Below are 14,448 nucleotides of genomic sequence, written 5' to 3'. Positions count from 1 at the left end.
TGAAATTCTCCTAATTTCATAACATATTTTTTAATGTAGTTATTCTAAATATTTATGATTTTTTTTAAAAATTATATTCTCTTCAATTTAAATATCTATAAATTATATCATCGTAAATTTAAATGTCTATAAACAATTGTAAAATTTCTAATGTCATTATGAACCTAAATTATTATTTTGTTTCAGTAATTAGCGTTTAAGGTTGATGTTTCCTAATGATTAAGTATGAACAAATTGCTATTAACGACATATTTTAAAATCAGGGATTCTAAATTTAACTTAACTTATCTTTATAAAAGAATATGTAGATAAAAAAAGTGTCGATATATGCCTTCATTTTTCTTAATAGTTAAAGTTAAAACTGAACTTTTTAAAATAAAGTATTTATCGTGTCATTTTCACCAACTAGCAAAACATTTTTATAAGTTTAAAATGGTATTTTTTTAATATAATAACCAAGAAAGTTTTTTTTGAACTATGTTTATGAACGGAAATAATGTGTTAATTACGTAAAGTTTGAAGGCTAATAACCAGAAGAAGTCTAACTTATTTTTACAAGAGAAAGATGCAAAGTTATCATATCTTTGCTTGCGATCTCCGAGATCTGTAGACACAGTGACGTCATGAGGAGGGAAATCGTAGCTTCAGCTCTAAGAGCGGAGTGAACTAGCCCTTGTATTCTCTGGTCCTCACCACCGTGACTCAGTTCAAGTTCGGATATGAAACCTTAAACATGACTTTTCCCCTTTCCCCGAGTTTTCTTAAATTTTAATTCTTTTTTTTACTTTTTGTTCGAATGTAATTTATATTTGTATCTGTGGTTATAAATTAAAATTCTTTATTAAGTGTACTTTTAGTCACTTTTGTCCTAATTGACAATTAATTTGAGCTAGCCGATATTCCTTAACACTACATTAGTAATTACAGAATTATTTAAATTTTAACTTTAATGCCTCCTATTACAATTAATCGTAAGAGCGACCACAATTTTTGATTTTCAACTTAACCCCTTGACATACGAAGACACCTGGGAGACGTCATTTGTTTCTTATGTCAAAACAATAATTGACGTGTCTTAGACGTCTTGACAACATTCCGTTGCGATTTGTTGTTTACAGTGCAATCAAAGATCATTTCTATATCAAGAAATTAATAATTCCGCACAGTTTAGAGTTTGTTTAATGATATGTCAAGGGGTTAACGTTGCTATTTCATTTCCCCCTGCAAATGGCAACGATCTCCGAACAAATGGGTTCAGCCAGGGCCGCCTCAAAAGAAGGGGCCGTCTCCTCCTTCTTTCGAGGCGGCCCTGGTTCAGCGCACACTGCGAAAAATTTTTTAACCACTAGTTAAATGATGAGTTTATCGTTTTCTTTTTATACTTTTTATTGAATACATTAAATTCTTTTTCAATCAAAGGATGAGTTTATCGTTTTCTTTTCATTGAATATACTAAATTCTTTTTCAATCAAACGATGAGTTTATAGTTTTCTTTTTACACGTTTTATTGAATATACTAAATTCTTTTTCAACCATTCGGAAGTTGTAATAATTCTATAGATTTTTTGGGGTGTTTTATCTTTGGATTTCTAACGGCTAAGTACGTATACCCCCGCAGGTCACACAGTAGATCACAGATTATCCGCGAGCGTGTAATAAAAATCACGGATAATCCATAAAAACTTAAAAAGTAAACGAAAATTTTTTAAATAATTACATACATAAAAGTGCTCAGTTAAACTAATTTTAAAAATAATGAATTATCGACCACGCACACAATATAGTTTTAGGTCTCTTTCTGAAACTTGCGGACAATCAGGGTTCTACAATACACATATATGTGTAATGTTAAAAGAATTATATATTAAATATAATCCATAAAAAGAGCTTATATCTAACGCGCAATCAATTAAGACTTTTCCCGCAAAGAAAGTAATAATATCAATCAAACTATCTCAGAAAATGTGATGATGTGTCTTCAGTAGCTTGGGAAACTGATCAGTCTCACGTTGCTGAGACCTATTATCATTTAAATATATTGCCCAGAACGGTAGAAAAACCTTCTTTTCCAAGGTCAAACTGTCTTTTCTTTATCTATTCACCAGCATGTAATGTTCTCATTTTGGGACTTCAAGCCCTTAATTAAATAAAATTCTTTCAAAGCGTAACACACACGCGCACACATATATATATATATATATAAATAAAACAAAAATCAATCAGATACACGATGCCAACTGGTAGAGAGGATTTATTTTATCGATTTTCCGTTAGTAACAATAATTTTACAAAGCAACAATCAAAAATTAATATTTAAAAAAAAAAATTGTACCAGAAAAAATTTCTTTTAAATAGAGGATAAGAATATGGGGGGGGGGGGGGGGGGNGGGGGGGGAAGCGTAGAAATGGAATACAAAAATCTGTTGAAAAATTCCTAGAACACTGCTAACCAATAATGTAAACATGAAAAATTCAACCATAAAATGATTATAATTGTTTTTCGTTTTTTTTTTCTCCCTTCTCACTAAAATATTAATTTTCTACTTTTACAGAGCTGCCAACTTTCTACGTTTTTTTTTTTTAGAATACTTATTCTAGTGGTAGCTAAGAGGTTATGTTTTATAATATTTTATAACCGTAGTTGAACAGCCAACTCAATTTTATGGGTTTACGACTGCTAATGTTCAACTCCGTAGCCTTGTAATTTTGAACCCAATCCAGAAGACAAGGGAACTCTTCGATCAAGTATTGGGAGAAATTTGTTTTCGGGGAGGACTTTTTGATGGAACTAACCCGCATTTGCGTTACATGGAGAGGAAGACCACGAGAACCTCCCACGGCTAGCCTCATGGCAAGGGGGCTCTAACCCATGACCCGTCTACCACTGAGGATATTATTACGTTAGCACTGTGGTCGGTGCAAGCCAGATGCGGAATTCGCATCGACCAGCTATAGCTGGGATTCGAACCCGGTTCATCTCATTGAAAGGTGAACGCTCTATCCCCTGAACCATCACGGATTTCAAAAATCTAACACTAAATCGATTTTCATCCATTAAATACAACCTGCACTGTAGTAGTTTATTTATATTCTGTTTATCAGTATAATCCCATTTAGTCGGTTTCAGGCAATAACAAAAATGCATGAAATGGATTCCAATCTAATTTCATTAAATTTTTTCTTCTTTTTTTTTTACAAAATGCAATGCTAGAAATTGTTAAACTAAGTAACATATGCTTAACTTATATATAGATATTTCTTATTACTGAATTTGTTTTTCCATATACTATCCAGCAAATGTAGGGCTATAGCGATTTCCAAATTAATAGATGCAACACTCATTCACATATGGTTAAAGACCCCTACTTTAGAGTATTTCCCTCTTGAAATAAGGCACACTCGCTGGCTCATTCTGAGAAAAAAAATTCTGAAAATCTAATCACTTATATAATTTATATACTAGTTAATTTTCGATCTCTCTAAACTGGGAGCCTTGGAGATATAGTTCTTAATTGCCGCTCTCATTGAAGGTTACATACTATTTTTATTTAATAATACCTACGTTTCCAATATTAATAACTTAAATAATTTTAAATCATTTATTAAATTTCGATAAAATGTTACATTAGATTTTATCAACACCAGTGTGGGCCAAAGCTCTTGTATAAGCTCAGTCAGAATGGCAGTATAAACTATTACCATTCTGATTAGAAAAATCTAGCTACACCTTACAATCTTCATTACCCCTATAATGGCCATAATGAAGCTTACCCTATCGACGGTTATAACTCGTCGTGTCCCAAGTCAAAAAATTTGATGGTTTTCCATTGATGAACTAACATTATCTTGATGGTAGCCATCAATAATTCCCCCATGAACCGTTTTATTCTTTGATGGCAAACAGCATAAGTAACCATCACCCTAATGTACTAATTCGAACTGATTTATGATGGTCCAATGTAAGCAACCATCACCCTAATGTACTAATTCGAACTGATTTATGATGGTCCAATATAAGCAACCATCACCCTAATGTACTAATACGAACTGATTTATGATGGTCCAATATAAGCAACCATCACCCTAATGTACTAATTCGAACTGATTTATGGTGGACCAATATAAGCAACCATCACCCTAATGTACTAATTCGAACTGATTTATGATGGTCCAATATAAGCAACCTGTTTTGATGGTTTGTTCATGTTGAACCATAATAAATTATCATCATAGTTCCTTAGAAATCAAATGTTGGAATGATCATGAATCACCATCACCTCAATGTAGGAATTCAGACTGATTTATGATGGGCCAACATAAAAAAAAAATACAAATTTAAAAATTATTTTGAAGGCACATTCCTTCTGAACCAACAAGAATTATTATTAAACCATCATGGAAATGTATTATTGTATCATTATGGACCATCACAGTATCTTAGAAATCAAATGTTTAACCGACATGAACAACCATCATCCCAATGTAGGAATTCGGACTGATTTATGATGGTCTAACATAAAAAATTTTAAAAAACCGTTTTGATGGTATATTTCTGAGAACCAACAAGAATTCCCATTAAACCATCATGGAAATGTATAGGTGGGACAGTCATGAATTGTTGCTCCAGGAGAATTAAACTTCTCTTGGTAGTTAATCATCACTGTAATAAAATCGCGTTTTCCATCATGGAATGATGGAAGTTTGTTGGCATATCAAAAACCATGAATGCATAATGGAAAATGTTGGATGATGGTGATCACCAAATGATGTTGGACCATCATGGTTTGCAGGTAAAACTAACATAAACCACTAAAATGTTTTGAAGGGACCATCAAGAATTTTGACTTTGGGTGCTGACTTCTTCATTCAGTAACTACTACAATAGAGAAAGACAGAAAAGTCTGCCAGCAATCAAAATCGTATTTCCACAAATATGTCTGCGGCTGTAGCGGAATACAAATAATAGGCACTATTACCATCTTATTAGTATTTGAAAGAAATAAAGGAGAACAAATCTTAGTACTTTTCAAGAAATAATAATTCATATCAATTAGAGGTTTCTAAGAAAGATTTCAGAATTTTGACACCCTAAACCAAAACTTGCACTGTTTTTTATTTAACAACACCATAAGTAATACTGAAGCGAGGTAAGTTTAATTCAACATTCAAATGGAAATTCGTCATCTTCAATCAGACCCATTTTAATAGACTAAAAAAGGAGATGTTCCTGAAAATTTCTGGAAACTGATTTCTAAAGAGTGCTTTAGGAAATCATCTTTAAATTCTCACTGCAAATGTTATCATTGTTAGCAGCACGAAACCTGTCAAACCCCATTATTTGAAATGCAGAAGATTCATTATAAAATTGTAGAAGATTTTATGAATTTTCAATTTTTATTCTTCAAAAAATTTATAGTACACTCATTGGAATACAGAATTTTAACACAATCAGCTCAAATAAATCCAAAATGGTAGAAAACATGATCTTTTTTATTGTGTACTATAGTTAGATGTGTATCATCTTATATTTTGTACTAATTAATGACCTCCAAAACATTGATCAGGCTGAGTCAAAGCAAAAACTCAAGATGTCACTGCCTGAGAAAGCAGGAATTGGCCTTTATATATAAATAGTTCTGAGAAGACACAAAATTTTAAAGTACATTTTTAAAAGGCAGTCTCAATGCCAAAACACAGAAATGTCGAAAAATTTTGCAAAATGTGGAAAATTTGGCAGTTATGCAGTACATACATGTGGGAAAATATTTTTACTGCTCTTTAATTAAATTATAAAAGAGAAATTAATTTGAAAGTGCTTCATTGGGATCCAGCTCGAGAAACTTTGCTTTACTGAACTTATAGTGGACACAGAAAAATTTGAATCAGAAAGCAGTGTCAATCATTACCTTGAGTTATTTAGTGTAAAATGAAGTGGTATGTTAGTATTAAACTTTTTTTAATACATATTTATTTTTCTTTCTGGAATGCCACTGCCCATCGCCTTCATATAAGTACTAAAGTAATTACAATAATCCAATCTTTCACACGTATATAAAATAATGTGTCTAATAAAAACCGACACGATTAGTGTTTATAATAGTGGGGGGGAAATAGGAATTTAGAATAATGAAATAGAATGAAAAAGTAGAAAATTGTAATACTTTTAATTATATTTGCTAATAGCAAGCACCTCTAGAATTTTTATTTTAAACTATTATTCCCACCATTATTTTAAATTTGAAAAATTGAATTATCACTCCTATTTAAATAGTAATTAATCCACGAACAAAATTTTAATGTATATTTCCATTCATCCATCATAAAAAGTTAAAACAAATAACAGTCAGCAAGAAAGAAACCTCAAGCGTCTGGGTGGTAAACATTGTATACAAAAAATAGTGTACCACAAAAAATAGTGCATCATTAACCAAAATAAACATAAATAGCATTTAAACTTTATCAGATGGTGTTTTCTCCTAATTTTGGCAGTGTGGTTCGTGTGTTATCGTATGTTATCGAAGATATGCTGGCAATACCTGAGCTACTGGCGGAGTAACCCAAGGGGAGGGAAGGCAAAGAGGAACAGCCTGGTCCTTCAGGTTGACGGTAGGACTTACTACTCCCCTTAAAAAAAAACTCCTGGTTTAGAAATCTCAAAAGCTAAATCAATAACGGATGGGTACTACCTGGAATGACATGAAACTAAAATAGACTTGCTCATTGGTAACTGGAATTTTATTCTATAACAGGGTGCGTAGCCAAATCTTTCAACAAAAAATAAGTATCTTTTAAGTACTTTTCAAGCACTCAAAAAATACTTTAAAGGACTATATAAATTAATTAAATGCAAAATAATTTTCAAAGACTTTACATGATCATGATAAAATAACTAGTTTCTGACAAAGAACTCTTCTCTTGATTATATTAACCATTAAAAAATGATCACGAGATTTTTCAGATTGATTTCAGAGGATGGAAAATGAAGCTTGAAATTGAAAATATCTAGCAAAATGCAGCAGAGTTGCACATGAGAGTGCAAAAATCTCACCGAACCCAGCTCAGCAAACCTGAAAAATAATTGGCGCTTTCATACGCTATGGATAGACGATAAGCTGAAATGGATTGTGTTTAAATGAATTGTGAAAAGGTTGAATAGAACAATGTGAAAAGCACGCTTTTGCATAATATGCGGCGAAAATTGACATGGTAAAGAAAAAAATCTCATTTTCAAAAAAGGAAAATTAAGCACTTTTTAAAAACATCTCATGAAAAAAGTACCCTTACAGGCTTTTAAAAACGAAAATCTAAAATAAACATCTTTAAGCACTTCTTAAAAACGCTACGCACTATGTATAAGGGAGGAGTACTTAAAAATTTAGTTATTGTGTATATAGAGGCAGACTTCAAAGACATAAAATTTTGATTGTTGGCAGACTTTAGCGCCTGATCGGGGACCAGTTGGGGTAAGCTTATTAAAACTTTCTAGGCCTGCAATAGACTCAAGAGCATTTGAAGCAACATACAAACTACATTTTCTATTAGAATCGACTGACAAGTGTGCACTAATTTTTTTAAGGATAAACACCTTCTAAAAGTATTCTATAAAATAGAGTCTCACCTGAGAGTGAATGTCCCAAGCTGTGTTTTTCAATTGTTAAGTAATGGATAGTAACATATAATAACCTTTTAATAATGTTGCTGTTTTAATAACCTAATTTTTGTATAGTGAAGAAAAAATATATAAAAAAAAAACTGAATAGCTTTAGCAGCTACTCAAAATGTTTCCTAAAAATATGAGTTTTCAAAAAGGTTCTCTGTTTCTTCACAAAACACTCATTATTTTGTCTTCAGATAAAACCTGGGAAAAATTAATTGGTCCTGGCGTCTTTTATTGTGATAGTTCGCCCATTACATTAATTGAGAAAAACTGTTGTGTTTTGGAAAAATTGATCACGAAAGTGCAAAAATAGATTAGACTAATATTTTTCTTCCACTTTTTCAACATTGTTAAAAATTTTTCATGATAATAGATATACTTTATCCAGGGTGCATAGCTAAGTCTTTTAACAAAAAATAAGCACCTTTTAAGTACTTTTGAGCACTACGTACATTAACAAAGTGCAAAATAATTTTCAGACTTTACATGATCATGATATAACAACTAGTTTTCGACAAAGAAACCCTTTTCTTGATTATATTAGCCACCTTAATAAGATCGAGATACTTTTCGGTTCGATTTCAGAGGGTGGAAAATGGAAGCCTGAGATGGAAAATATCTTGCAAAATGCAGCAGAGTTGCACACGAGAGTGCAAGAATCTCGACAAACCCAGCTCAGTCGACAGACATGCGGACTCGCGAGTATTGCATCGAACGTGTAAAATGATCGGCGCTTTCATACGCGACTGAACGACGGTACGTCGAAACGGATTGTGGTCGAATTAATTGTGAACACGTTGAATAGAACAATGTGAAAATCATGCTTTTTGCATAATATGTGATGAGAATCGACATAGTAAAAAAAAAAAAAAAAACTTTTTGAAAAGGGAAAATAAGCACTTCTTAAAAACACCAAAAAGAAAAGAACCGTTAAGGGCTTTTAAAAAACAAAAATCGAAAAAAATCACCTTTAAGCACTATTAACAAACGCTACGCACCATATTATCTTTAGTAGTAATACTTTAAAAAATATTTAACTGAATAAAGATTATCAGTTCATAAAAGTCCCAGAATTTAATTTCAAACTTATATACACAATCTGACAAAATTATCCAGTTGTTATGGTGGTGGAAGCATGGTGTGGGAATGTTTCTCATGGTTTGGCATGGGTTCCTGTGGTTTTAAATGTGAACTCTGAGATGTATTTGGGCATTCTGAACAATGCTGCACTCCCAACTCTATGGAAATATTTCGGAGAAGGCCCATTTCTATACCAACAGAATAACTGCTCCACTCACACATCGAGACTTGCACAGACGTGGTTTGACGAAATCAGGGTGCATAGCCAAAAAATAACAAACAAACAAAAAATAAGCACCAAAAAAATCTCAACAAAAAATAACCACCTTTGAATAACTTTTTAACCGATAAAAAAATATTTTCAAGCACTATATACATTAACAAAATGCAAAATAATTTTCAAAGACTTTACATGATCACGATAAAATAGCCAGTTTCTGACACAGAACTCTTTTCTTGATAATATCAGCCATTATTAAAAAGATCAAGAGGTTTATTGGTTTGATATCAGAGGGTGGAAAATAAAGCCTGAAATTGATAATACCTAGCAAAATGCAACAGAGTTGCATGTGAGAGTGCAACAATCTCACCGATCCCAGCTCAGTAGTCACTCCCAAGTATTTCATCAAACATGTAACATGATTGACGCTGTCATACGTTTTGGACCGGCGGTAAGCCGAAATAGATTGTGGTCGAATTAATTGTGAAAACTTTGAATAGAACAATGTGAAAACCGCACTTTTGCATAGTACGTACCGAAAATCGACAAGGTAAAGGGAAAAATATCTCATTTTCGAAAAGGGAAAACTAATTACTTTTAAAAAACACCTAATAAAAAAAGCACTGTTAAAGACTTTTAAAAAACGAAAATCAAAAATAAACACCTTTAAGCACTTTTTAAAAAAGCTATGCACCATGGAAATGGGTGTTCAAAAACTGGACTGGCCATCTCAGAGAGTCCAGATTTAAATCCCATGGAATACCTTTGGAACGAATTAGAGCGCAGACTACATAGCCAGCCAAATCGACCCTCCTCACTGCAAGCGCTCACTTCAGCTGTGAGGGAAGCCTGGAAGTCAATTCCTATGGACGTCTGTCAAAAACTGGTGATAAGTCTTCCCTGGCATGTACAGGCTGTCATGGATGCAAAAGGAGGTCCAACATCATATTAATATGTGCCTCAGGATGCTCAAAGCTTATACCACTGCGTTTTCGGATACTTTTGCCTAGATAGTGTATAAGTTCATGTGCACATATCCCACCTAACACTACTTTAATTCCCAAATCCATCTGAAAAATTGTAATAGAATGGATTGAAAATATGGTACCCAACCAAATGAACCTTATTAAATTGAATGAAAGTATCGTTTAATGGTACTTTCAGAAGTTGAATTGTTGATTGACCAGTGAGTTCTAAGCTACTTTTATTAAGAGTGTGATGCTTAGAATATATGTGCTACCATATCAATCTCAAAGATTTTGATTTAACTTCTACTTTTGAAGGAAAAAAATTAACTTATTAGATTTGAATCAAGTTCTTTATTTAAATTATGATTTTTTTAAAATTTTAATAATTTCTTTTATATAAAATTTATATAACATACTACTAATTAATCTCGAAATGTAATAATAGATATGTGACAAAACTTAAGATCCTAACATCATTTTTAGAAGGGAGAAACGTTACCCACTTAAAAAAGAAACCTTGAAAAATTTTTCAAGGACAGAATGAATTAATATATACCCAACCTTCACACATATGAAATGCGTGATCTGCAAAACTAACAAACAATGCATACCAAATAAAAAATTTTGTACCAAAAATTAAATATCATAATTTTAAATAAAAATATATATCACAAATTAAATATTTTACACAAATAAGAGGGATTAGAGCCTATAGAAAATATACTTAATGTAACTCTTCAAATATCAGAAATAAATCTTAAATAAATCACGAGTAAATAGAAAATATTAAAATTATATCAGACTTAAAACAAATTATAAATTTTTAAAAAAAATCAAGAAAATATTAATAATGAATAAAAATTAAAGTATAAATTATAAAAAATATATTTCTTAAACATATTTTCTGACACAATTTACTTTTCTTTTGGTTTTATTCCTTTTGGGGGGGGGGTACATCTGAGTCCTTTCTAAGGGCCTAAAGGGGTAAAATAAGAGTTGGAGACGTTGATGGCACTGAAGGGGTGTAGTAGGAGAACAATCAGTAGAATCAAATTTTCACTCTTTTCAATAGTTATAGTGCATCGGGCTTTTTGTTTGAATCTAATCTAATTCAATTTTTAGCATAATTCTCCTCAATTGGTTTATCTAGAGGAACTTACGAGCCAAATATCTCTATAGACATAGAATTGTTTATTAATATTTTATAGTTAGAATCCGCACTTTCAATGAGTAATTGAAATTCTGTTCATTGTCATAATATTGTCCATAAAATTAAATGCACCTTCTACACACGTTTCATGAAAGCATGTTTATACAGCCTTTACTAACTTGAATAAATAGTGGTACTTTGCAAGCCCAAAATTTAGCTTGATTTTGAAGACTGTCATCCGAAATTTTCCATATCAAAAGTTTCAGATAAAATTTTAATGCTGGAATTTATGTAATAGAACTTTTAACTTTCTGTCAAGAGCTGTATATTCATCCTCAGACATTACATTAGGCAAAGATTCTTCCAATTTTTTTCAAAGCAGAAGAAATAGGGAGTCGTTCTACGAAAATCTAGATCTAAAACAGTAAACTTAACTAGTGATGATTTTTTTTAAAGACAATTTAATAAATATATAGGCTGCACATTTAAAATAAGCACTTTTTAACATCATTAGGAATCTTTCATATTTTGGATTTTTTAAGAGATCTGCACCAGTAAATAATAAATTGTCAGACAAGTAATTGCTAGAATCCTTAGCATTAATTTCCAGAAGATTTTTTACAGTGCAAGATGTAGAAATGATTTCATGTTTGATATAAAAAAAAAAGGCAAGAAATTGCTTCATTAAATTATAAAGTTCCATATGAACTAAATGGAGCAAAATACTTTTAATTTGGAATACAATTGAAACTATAACAATTAAAATGAGATCACCAATTAAATGATAAATGAAAGAAACTTCTTTCCTCACCATACATGCAACTACAGAAGAGCTAAATAGAAGATCTGTATCTCATTTAAAAAAGACAAAATTAAAGAAAAATTATTTAATATAAAGTGTGACCATTTGAAAATGGTTACAAACTAAAGAAAAAGAATTATAAACATTTACTAGCAAAACCTATCAGAAATTTCGTTAATAGAATTTTTTTATATTCATTTTTTTGGAAGGGAAGGGGGCATAATTTTTTTTACAATTAAAATTTTAGTTTTGATAGTTAGTTGATTCTTAATATGTTCTGCTATTAATTATTCAAGTTTATTAAAGTAGGCTACTTTATCCATCTAAAATATTAAAAATATTACATTCTTTTTTCATCATTAGTAAAGGAGTTCAATGACAACAAATGAAAGTACATAAAACTACCTAGAATATTACAAAATCAGTAGGTAGAAATAAAAACAATTCTTAAAGGAAAAATTTTTTCTATAGCTGATGTATACATAAATGTGTCATGCCTATTAAATTGTAAAATATTTTTTTTAATTTTCAAATACAATAATTAAGAAAATATGATTTTCTTTTTAATTTTTTTAAATGCAAAATTTTTCTCACATATTTAAACATAACAAAATTGCCGTACAACATTTTGACACATAAACGAAAGTAATTGAAATTTTAGTTTTAGTACATAGTATATGGTTTAGTAAATGTATAAAAAACATGCTTCTCATAAAGGATTAATCAAAAACACTTAAATTGAAAGATACTAGTTGCCTACATAAATTTAATAAAATAAAATATTCATGTAGTTTTTGTGTCCTACATTTTGAAAGCTTGCAATAAAAATTAAACCACTTTCAGAAGCTGAATAAATAATTTTGTTTCACAAAAACACAACAAAAAAAATTACTTTTCAAATATTTATTTCAATCAATAATTTTTTCAAAAAAAGCCAGTCGATAAAAATCAATTTTGACATCTGACTTTAAATCAATACAACCCTAGTCCTCAATGTGGCCATAATTGACATTCTCTTGTGACCATCAGTCCATAGTCGTTTTAGTGCTTAAATATTTGTCATATCTGATTTTAAATTTATTTAATATTTTAACATTTATTTGATAGTAAATAATATAAAATTAAAACAGATTAAGAAAATTAACAGGAAATGCTCATTGAATGTACAGCAGGCAAATGCACTTAACCATTAAAGAAAAAAAAATCATCAGTGCATGGAATACTGGTGTATGGCTCATAATGAAATGATATAATATATATATCGATGTATTCCCTTTATAATTTGAAATAACACACTACTGTTATTTCAAAATTTAGTAATTGATTAGACAGTATGTACTTTTGCTTAATGAAACATATTAATACAGCAATCTATTTACAATAAATTTTAAAAACTAAGCAAATCAACAAAAAATTTAAATAATTTAGAAGTCTAGATTCTACAGAATTGTCTCATTTTCTGCATATTTAAATTTATTCTTATTATTTATTTATTTCCTACAAGACTATTTTTAATTTAATCCAATGTTTGGCTGACAGTTAGTGTTAGTTACAAAAACGTTTTAATTAATTTTTAAACTTTAACAAAAACATTTTAATTAAGTTTTAATCAAACCGTCCTCTAAAGATACCATTTCAGTAAGAGAGAATTTCTTAATAACAACACAATTTTGACTAAGAACCTAACTCTCAATAAAAACATTAATAAAGAAAAAAAAATTGTAAACAAAGAGATCATGAGTAACTTTTCAGGCAAGTGGAAACTTTGTATAAAAGCCATAATGAGAAAACCATTCAATTGGTTTTAATGCAGACTTCATTAAATCAAAATCATTAATGTGTTTTTAATGCATGCACAAGATCCAAAACTTTGAAACTGAATATTGTTTGAATACAAAATAATGGAAAAATTCTGGCTACACTGAATCACATTAAGTAACATAAAACATAACAGTTTAGCAACACAAAAGCCAAATGCAGCTATGCTGTGTGAAATATGTACATAATAATTAAAATTTTCAATTATTATTGAAATTTCCTTTAAAGTTTTAGCATAGTTTGAATATTTATTTAAAAGCAATAACTAATCTGAACTTAAATTGAAAAATACAGAGAGAAAAAAACATTTCGCAGCTTTGTCACACCAATTATAAAAGTAATTAAAAGTTATACATAAATAAATTAATTTTATTATAAATAATGTCACTTCATAAATGCATTTTGCAACAACATATGAAATTTTATTTCTACAAAAAAACATCATATTAAAAAATTAAAACCAAAAAAATAAAATACATGAAAAACACGTAAAAAAAACCTAAAGAATACGGGAAAACTTTTTGCACAAATGTAACTGAGCAAGTTGCCATTGCATAAGCAACATAGCTTATCTTATTTCTGTCAGATATTTTTTACAGTTAAGAAATAACAGAAACAAATAAAGCTTTATTTTGCATTAAAAAAAATATCTAAAAAATTTCACTGAAATCAAATGTAAACTTTAAGAAAAAAAATGTTAGAGCATAATTATAACACATTTCATTTTATAACTTTCATTGTACAGTCGACCCA

The 14,448-nt window shown here is 30.2% G+C and overlaps 1 protein-coding gene across 4 annotated transcripts in view; it reads right to left on the bottom strand.

Moving 5' to 3' along the window:
- The window catches only part of LOC107440460 (cyclin-dependent kinase 16), a 96,726-nt gene that overhangs the window by 74,282 nt on the left and 7,996 nt on the right, over positions 1 to 14,448 (bottom strand). The window lies entirely within an intron of this gene.

Source organism: Parasteatoda tepidariorum, chromosome 4, assembly GCF_043381705.1.
Source record: "Parasteatoda tepidariorum isolate YZ-2023 chromosome 4, CAS_Ptep_4.0, whole genome shotgun sequence".
Classification (NCBI taxonomy): Eukaryota; Metazoa; Arthropoda; class Arachnida; order Araneae; family Theridiidae; genus Parasteatoda; species Parasteatoda tepidariorum.
The sequence above is the reverse complement of the archived record's forward strand: the minus strand, read 5'-3'. Positions and strand labels throughout refer to the sequence as shown.